The sequence below is a fragment of the Arvicola amphibius genome, chromosome 1, assembly GCF_903992535.2.
Source record: "Arvicola amphibius chromosome 1, mArvAmp1.2, whole genome shotgun sequence".
NCBI lineage: Eukaryota > Metazoa > Chordata > Mammalia > Rodentia > Cricetidae > Arvicola > Arvicola amphibius.
Genome location: NC_052047.1, coordinates 66,375,917 through 66,385,163, shown reverse-complemented (window position 1 = coordinate 66,385,163; position 9,247 = coordinate 66,375,917). Strand labels below are relative to the sequence as shown.

The window sequence follows — 9,247 nt, the reverse complement described above, 5'->3', positions numbered from 1 at the left end:
CTTTATTGTGCAGAAACAAACATTCCTGAACCTCTGGCTCTGAGGAAACACCTTTAATAAGAAAACAAGATCCTCACACTCACTGGGAGACAGCACTGTTAGGCATGGAGTTCTCACTATTCTGTAAACCTCACTTAAGATCTCACATTTGACCAGGCGGCGGTGGCGCACGCCTTTAATCCCAGCACTCAGAAGGCAGAGGCAGGCGGATCTCTGTGAGTTCAAGGCCAGCCTGCTCTACAGAATGAGAGAGGGAGTTCAAAGACAGCTTGGGATACACAGAGAAACCCTGTCTCACAAAAAAAAGAAAGGAAAGAAAAAAGAAAGAAGGGAGGGAGAGAGGAAGGAAGGAAGGAAGGAAGGAAAGAAAGAGAGCGAGAAAGAGAGAGAGAAAGAAAGAAAGAAAGGAAGGAAGGAAGGAAGGAAGGAAAGAAGAAAGAAAGAAAGAAAGAAAGGAAAGAAGAAAGAAAGAAGGGAGGGAGGGAGGAAAGAAGGAAGGAAGGAGAGAGAGAGAGAGAGAGAGAGAGAGAGAGAGAGAAATCTCATATTTACCCAGCTCCTGGCCATCCCTTTGTTGTTCTGTGAAGGACATCTAACTCAGACTCTCAGGAATCATTTGGCATAGTGGACACCTCTCTGGGGACATGGGAACAGTGTGATCTGTAGAGCTGAGAGAAGGTGAGAACTCGGATTAGGGCAGTGATCTTAAGAGGCTTCTTCCATCCCAACAGAGCCCTATACAGATGTCATGGCAGAGGCAGGGGCTTGGGTGATTATAGTCTGAGAAGGGTCCCTGTGCCTAGAACCAAGTTCAGAGGACACAAACAGAACAACGTGCAGATGGGCAGCAATGTTGCGAACAGAGAAGGATGCCCTACCTCTGGGGAGCCTTTGATGGCTTCAGAACCCAAGAACAATAACAGAAAGGTACAGTCAGGTCCTCAGGGCCTTTGGCTGGACACTCACCCTACCTTCCAGTGACCTGCAGAACCCACCTCACTTCCATGACTAGACTGGAGTGGAGCCTCAGGTTGATCTCAGAAGTAGGGCCCAGTATACATACCCTCTGACCTATGTGTGGCACCCTCCCAGGCCTCCATGCCCAATGACATTTCTGAACTTCTTGGATACACCCTTCGGTGTGATTGGGAAGGTGCCGGAACACAGCGACGGGCAGTAGGCTAAAGCCTGGGGCCTCCCTTCAATGCTGTCTGTCTTTGCGCACACCTGAGCGCACCCCTGTATTGCCTTTGGAGCACGCTAGTCCTCCTGATGCTCCTGACCTCTTGGCCCCAGTCTGCAGGATCACCTGCGTGCTCCGCTCCTGTCCATATCAAAGGTTTGGCCACTGCAGCCCAGGCCAGCACCTCGGGTTGCACTGGGATCCCTCGGTGTGAGGGCATTCACAGCTGACAGATCTGCGCATGGGGCAGCGATGCTGAACCCAGCCCCAGTAACGACAGGGCTCCCAGAAAGTGAGATAACAGAAGAAGCTGAAGGGTGCTACCAGAAGACAAAGGTTCCTGCCCCACTGCCCCTACCATGCCCTGGATGACTGCTCCTGGCTGGTCAGCTGTTACTTGTCTTGGGAACAGAACTAAGCATCCTTTCTTGGTGGAGGAAATAATGTGTGCCCCTCCTCCCCACAGTGATCTCACCAGGATGGTCCTCACTCTAGCTCCCAGAGGTGCTTCTACAGAGTCCGATCAGTCATATGGCTGCTGGGTTTACTTGTTCCCCATCCTGTGGTAGTGGGGAGGGATGACGTGGCAGGCAGCGTAGACAGGGACAATGTTTAGGTCATCTCAGTGCACTATGGGGGACTTCCTGCTGGGGAAAGCGGATGTGGTGGGCACTGTCCCCACCTGCCTGGGGTGACTCCTCCGCCCCCAACACTCCCCTACTCCCCCACCCACCCCATCCAGGACATCCTGGCTCTCAGAGCTGTCAGAAGGACGGGCCTGGTCCCACCCCAGGGAGCCCACCTCCCACTCTCATAACTATTGTTAATTAAGACTGTCTCCATTATAGGGCTAATTAACAATTAGCATAAACATAATTAGCCAGCACTGACATTTAACTCATTACATTGTTTAAATAATTTTCAGAAATTGCCCCGAGCTTTATTCTGTCAGCTTGCAATAATGGCAGCACTTTGTCATGTAAATTAAATGACATTTGTGTTGTTACTGTCCCACACTGTGGGAGATAGTCAACCACCAGACACAGTGCCTCCTTCTGCGGCTGTCAGGCCGGAAATCCCTCCTTCCAGGCACGAGGAGCAAGGGAAAGAGTTAGTCCACCCTAACCTCTGGGCCTTACAGCGCCAACACAATGGGTACTGCTGGCACAAAGCCCAGTGACTTGGGGAAGACCCCTGGGTATTCTGAGGAGGAAGTGAAGCCTGGAGAATCACCCACATCTCAGTGTCGGGAAAGCTGCAGATGCCATGGGTGAACAGAAACCGCAGTCCAGTCATTTTGTGCAAAACTAGCCTTCACGGCACAGGAAGTGCCAGGCTCTGGTCCTGGGACTGGGGTTCCCTGCCAGTCGGACAGCTCACCCACTAGTGTGGGGGCGTGGCCTTGTCTGCACCAGGGACTTCTCTCCTGATGCCCAGGCAGGGTGTTGTCCTTCAGGAGCCTGGGGACCTGGCTGGAGAGGACAGTACTAACAGGGACTTCTTCCCCTGGACCTGCTCCACTTACCCTCAAAGAGTGTCCCCAACTGATCAGCTCTTTCCTGTCTTTGGAATGGGACTAAGCTCACTCTCAATTGGCAGGGACTTGGAGCTCAGAGCATGCTTGGGACAGGCATCCAGAGATGCCAAGTGACCGTCACACATGGGAGCATGCTAGGGGTCACTGCTGCCTTTTTGGGAGCCCAATCAGCATGGGACCTTGACCAGGCAGTGGTATCCCAGCCCTGGCTCCTAGCTATGCTCCAGCCTAGCTGCTTCCCCTCGCCTTGGCCCCAGCACAGCAGCCAGCTGTCCAGACTTAGGATTCTTGACTGTTCTCAGAGGGAGGATGGCCCACTGCTCAGCCATCTAGGATGTGGTCACTACTCTTGGACCACAATGGTTTCAACTCAATTCGGCCTTCAGACTCCTTGCTGTCCCTCTGCTCTGCCCCAATGTCTACTATCTGAGTCCTAGAAGTACTACACCCACACTTGGGGGGGTATGGCACCTGAGACCTGGAACTCGCATCTGTAAGTCCTTTTCTCACCGGTCCTGGGACAGAGGCTGCCAGGCTCCTGCTGCTGGCGTCGAGGTTGCTGCTCCCCTTCCCTGATTCCTCTCTCTGCCTCTGTTCTTTTGACTTGCAGTGGGCAGCCTTGGATACGGGACTCAGTGCTGACATCCCTGAAGATTTCAGGGCTCCCTTGTTGCTCTGCACATCCTGGGGACCCACTTGCATGGCTGTTTAAGGTGCCACTTGCCAAGCTCCCACCCAGCACCATATGGTGAGCACTCCAAACTAGACCAGGCTGATCTTGCCAACAGCTTGGCTTTCGGTCTCTGCTATGACTCTGGGTTGGTTTCCCTCTAGCTAACTAGGATCTCTGAATGTCCCCAAGGGACACACAGCTTTTTCCTTCAAAGGCTCCTAGTGCCAGTGAAGCTCTGGGACCCCCTGGAGGCAAAGCTCTGGAAGACAGTCCAGTACCAGTTCTGTTCCCACTTGGGAGCACTTCTGAGTGTCCCCAGTCCCAGATGTACAAGAACATCCAACCATCGGCTCTGCTTCTGAGGCAGACAGTGGCCTGCAGTGCCCGATGGCTAAATCAAATGGCCCCAGGAGTTGTTGGGGACCGGTTCTGGCTGTTAAGTGCTTGTCAGCGTCCTCAGGCCTCTCACGACTCTATAAAATCCCTGAGAGTTATAGGAGTGCAGGGTCACATAATTCATCGCACAGTAGATTTAACCTGGCGGCCAGTAATTCATATTTGTGGCGATAATATTGTTTTCCACTTTCTGAGAGTTATCGCCGTGTCTCCCTTCCAGGTCACTATGGATATCAAAAATCAATTTGGAAAGATGGATACTGTCAGAGGATAAAGCATGAAGGCGGAGGCCTCCCCCTCTGGCCGCTGTGGCGCCCGCTCCTGAACCTTGGCAGGGGCTCTGATTGCTCACCAGAGGACTCGACTCAGGAAGTCATACCGACATGTTCACAGCACGGGTCAGCTTCTCTGAAGGCTGGCCGCACATCCCCCGCCTCCCTCCTGCTTCTATGTCTCCATATTGAGAGGCTCTCCCCTTCCCAGCCATCTCTAGGTCCTGCTCTGTTGGGGTGCTCTCTGGGTAGCCTAGCTTTGCTTTGTGTCCAGGAGGTTCTGGGGGGAATATTTGGGAGATTCATTCACTCCCTGGCTTCTATCTGGGGGAGAAGTTACTGCTTAGGACTCCAGGTACTGCTTACAGTTGGGGCCATATTGGTATCTACTCTCTCAGGATGCTTCTTTTAGGTATCACCTGAGTCTCCTGGGGAAGGGGTGGCCAGTGTGTGGTTCTGGTGCACATAGCAGACAGTAGCAGAAGCTCTCACTAGGCCCTGCAGGGACAAGTCACTCACGCTGCGTGCTGGCCCTATCAACCCTGGGCCTGAGCTGGGAGAGGAGCATTAGGTCATGCCTGTGGCCTGGGCTGGCTCTATAGTTCCCAAAGTCCAGGTCCTCCAGGGGATCAAGACCCACGCTCAGCTCCACTGGGGTTAGAAGTCCTACCCGGACCCTTCAGACATACCCAGCTGACCTCAGGACAATGCAATCAACATCAAAGGGGGCATTTAGTCCTGAGCAAGGCAGCCAAGGAAGCTCCTGTCTGGGATCTGCACCTGCTTGTAGCTGGGGTTCTGTGCAAGGGGAAAAGCCAGAGGAGATCTCCAACCAGTTTCCCACCAAGGGCCAAGGTGACATTTGGACGAAATATGAGAATTATCTCATCATTCCCCAGGTTGGCTTTTCCTTGGTGACTGGATAGCGTGGAGGGTTGGGGAATGAGCAGCTAGCTCGGTTGTCACCTGAAACCTTCTCAGAAAGCCTGGTGTCCAGGGAGGATTTCTAGGGTGTTCTTGCCCATCAGAGGCTCTCCTTGGCATTTGATAACGCTCCACTTGTGTAGGCCAGTGCAAGAGTGTGTGTGTGCTGTGGAGCTTGTGCACCAAACGGTGTGCACGGCTCGTGTGAGCTGGCGTGTGTGTGTGTGTGCACGGCTCGTGTGAGCTGGCGTGTGTGTGTGTGTGTGTGTGTGTGTGCACGTGCGCACACACATGCGCTTCCTCACCCACATATGCTGGGTGCTGAGAATGCCCTAGGTATATTAGAAGGGTAGGCTGATGAATGGGATCCTCCAAACACAGGATTCACGCTTGCTTTCTAGGAAGCACCTGAGTACTGAGACAGTGACCGCTGGCAGGGTGTTGGGTGCCGATCTCACTGGGTCTCAGCTATTTGTGCTCCCTGACCTTAGGGGGAATAGAGGTTCCCACTGCCTCCCAAAGACCAGTTCATTGGATTACTCTAAGTGGGACTCTCCCTGGGCCTCAGCCCCACCCTTTGCCTTCCCCATTACTTACCCAAGGCCTCTGCATAAATCCAGTAAGTTGCTTAATGTCACCACTCCAGGAGCCCCACCCTAGCCCCAATTCCATAGGAGCCAAAATATCTCTCCTTCCCAGGCCTCTTGGGATGCCAGAGTGGTAGGGATGAGGCCCAGTACAGAGGGGCAGGGGTGAGGCCCAGCACAAAGGGGCAGGGGTGAGGCCCAGCACAGAGGGGCAGGGGTGAGGCCCAGCACAGAGGGGTGGGGATGAGGCCCAGTAGAAAGAGCCTATGAAGTTTTGCAAAATGAATGAAGGGACAGGACTGAGGTCCCTGGCTGCATCTGGGCCCAGGCTAAAATCTAGATGTTCTTTGCTGAAGGAAGTTTCTGGAACCATAAGGGACAGTTAAGGTGTGACTGACTGACCTGCTGGCCTCTAGACTCTTTCATAGAAACACAGCAGGTCTGGCCTGGTGAGGGAGGGATGGCTAGTGCTCACCATCCCCACAGTCCCCAAGGAAGTTAGTGCCCTCTGTGCACTGGGGGCTAGCCTGAGGTCACTCGCTCCCCCATTCTTCAGTCATGCCCAATTCCCCAGGATGACTAACCAACCCCCATCTTCCCTCCCTCAGGCCTCCTCTCTCTTTATATGACCTAGAACCAGTGGGTTGTGACCCCCACAGGGGCCACAGTTCAGACATCCTGCATATCAGATATTTATACTACAGTTCATAACAGTAACAAAATTACAGTTGGGGTCAGCACAACATGAGGATCTGTATTAAAGGTCTCAGTGTTAGGAAGGTTGAGAGCCATTGCACTAGAGGGTCTGGATATTCTAGTCAGGGTGTTCTCTGAGATGACTCAAACCTGGGTGCTGTTGGGTAACAGAAAACCCAGGAAACAGGGTACAGACGTGAGGTTTCTGTCTGCAAACAGTTGGAGGTCATGCAGATTTGGAGTGAGAGCAGTGACCCTGGGGGCTGGTCCAGCAGGTACCTGCAGCCTGAGCTTTGGAAGGATTTGAGGCTGTAGATGCCAGAGTTCTATCCGTTCCCTCCTTAGTGTCTGCCAGGACAGGGTGAGCGGACAGTTAATTAAAACACAGCTAATGACTGCCGGGAGGTCAGCCTCGAGGACTCTGGGGATATTGGTCCATGGATCACTGTCCTTCGAGGGCCGCCTGCCTGCCCAGCCCAGATGGGGAGAGGCATCCCTGTGGCAGGCCGGCGCTGTTCCTGCCTCCGCCCAGAAAGCAATTTAATTCAGGTTGTATTTAATTAAGAAAAGATCACACAGCAGAGTGCAAACTCGGAACAGAATTAGACTCTCTCACGGTTTCCATTAGGGCCACATGGGCTCTGAGGAACCCTTAGGCTGTGTGACTAGAAGGCCGAGGGTTGGACCCAGATCTCCATGGAGAATCTGCTGCTGAGCAGAGCAGAAAGGCTGGTGGTACAGCATTGGACTCCTGTGTCCGTGGTTCTCCCCTGGCCCTTTGCTGTGTGAGACAGTCCCCAGCGGAGCCTCTGCATGAGTATGTCACCCTCCCCCTGCATTGGATACCTGTCATGCTGGGCTCTGCACACCTCTCATCCTGCTTCCTTTTTGCCCCAACCTGCAGAGACCAACGGAAGGGAAGTTGAAGACCAGCTTGATTGCAAAAGAGGGCCTGGATTAGTCACCCAGTCCCCACCTCTGCAGTGCCCCAAGGGCCCTGGGTGGATAGAACTCCCTGGGCCATCTCCCATCTACAGACCAAGAGCTGCCTGTAGCTGCAGGCTATGGGGGTGGTCACCCCACCCCGGACTCACACCGAGCAGCCCAGGCCACAGCCTCAGCCAGGCTACAGACACTCAGCACTGTGCTGTGTGGAAGGCAGACATGAAGGCTGGTAGGCAGACTGCCTTCCCAGAGACGATCCTTCATAGCCCTTCTTGGCTTCAAGGTGATACGGCCGCTGCTGAGGGGAAAGAGAACAGGTCCTTTTACGGGTCCCTGTTGGTCACTCTGCAGGACTAAGACACAGCAGAAAGGGCTGACGTGAGCCAGGTCTCTTCAGGGTAGTCCCTCAGTGGCCACCGTCCAGAACAGCTACTGTGGCTGTTGAGGTGGACTGTCCTCACGGAGCTGACATCTGGGGGTCTCCTGTAGGCCTGGCCCTCTTCCTGCAGAGGGGGCAGAGTTCTGTACTGGGCTCTTGGCATCTTGTCACAGAAAACTCAGAAGATGGGACCCTAGAGCCAGCCAGACCTGAAGGCTTCACAGGGCAGGGGGAGCCTGAAGGCTTCACAGGGCAGGGGGAGCCAATAGACAGCAGTCAGCTGCCAATCAAGCCACAAGCAAACTGAATCTGCCCTTAGCCTGGGGGTCGGGGAGGAAATGCACCTCCTGAGAGACTGCAGCCTGCAGGACCAGCTGGTGACCAAAGAAACCTGCCATTCCCACTCTGCCACAGCGAATATCCATTTCCTGCTTGGAGGAACCTAATTGCTCCCAGGTTGGACCAGGGAGTAATAGCCACTGACACGCTAAATGCAGACGCAGGGAACTGAGACAGGGAGTTCTGTGATGCCTAGCCAGGAGGCAGCGCCTGTCCCTGACAGTCACCACCAGCAACAGGAGGAAGGTCAAGGAGCAGGAGGCTGGGCTTCCTGCCTCACACCAGGAAGGACCCACAGCTGGCGGCAGAAGGGGGAACATGATTCAGCAAGGCTAGGAGGAAGGTGTGAGGCTGTGTGCACAGTGTGTACTGTGCAAAGCTCTCTCTCCTGAGCATAGCCACACAGACCCCTGGAATGTCCGGCAGACCTCTGCACCTGGCACATGCCATGCTGCCTCCCCTGCTGCCCCTCAGTGGGTAGCCACCCTCTGTCCACATACTCTATGCCACTGCCTTGCTCATGTTTCCCACTGTTGCTGCCTTTAAGGTTTCCAGATCCCAACTATCCACCTCCACAGCCTCCCGCCAGTCACCTGCCCTGTGCTGCGGCTTCCCAGTTCCTCACACCAGCTCTTGCTTCGTGTGGAGCCAGCAACGGGCATTTGCTTCATGTGTGCCAGATCAGCCTCCCTTCCTCCCAAGAGGGGGACTCCTTGGGGCTTTGGTCAGAGCCTGGCATTTGGGGGCCACTGGATGCTTACCTGCTAAGACAGTCAACCTGAGATTCCTACCAGCCCTCCTTGAACCAGGGACAAGGCTGGAGAGAGGAGCATCCATGGGGAAGGCATGCAGGGTGGAAGAAGCATGTTTCCCAGATGGTGGCCAGAATGGCCCGAGACACGACTTCAGGCCAGCTCTCTAGAATTCGCACCCACCCCTAACGTTAGGGACTGTGACAGAAAACTCCCTGGGCCAGGGAAGGCCTCTAAGAGGCTGCCACCAGCTGGAAAAACCGTACTGTGGGCAGCTCTTCTGTCTGCAGGGCTGCGAGTTCATTTGCTTGTCTTTCACCTGGCAGGCCCAAGCTCTGAGCCTTGATGAGGCCACGGAGGGCTTAGAGGAAGACCCTATTGATTTTAATTACCCAGAAACAGCCCACAGGGACAAAGGACTTTGGCTGTTTATTTAGCGGGGCTGTGCTGCGCTATTGTGCAAGGAGAGATCAAATCAGCTGCCTCATTATTACTATAATAATAAGGCCAAAATGCTGCTCGGGGCCGAGGGCATTTTTTAAAGCAATAACCTCCCCGCTCCAC

The 9,247-nt window shown here is 54.2% G+C and overlaps 1 long non-coding RNA gene across 1 annotated transcript; it reads right to left on the bottom strand.

Annotated features, from left to right (window-relative positions):
• Positions 1-558: 558 nt before the first annotated feature.
• Positions 559-8,995, bottom strand: LOC119806707. The gene is made up of 3 exons (XR_005284258.1): positions 8,693-8,995; positions 7,115-7,166; positions 559-668 (listed from the first exon to the last, which is right to left on the bottom strand). It is a non-coding gene; the product is annotated as an uncharacterized LOC119806707 (long non-coding RNA).
• Between the last annotated feature and the right edge of the window lie 252 nt (positions 8,996-9,247).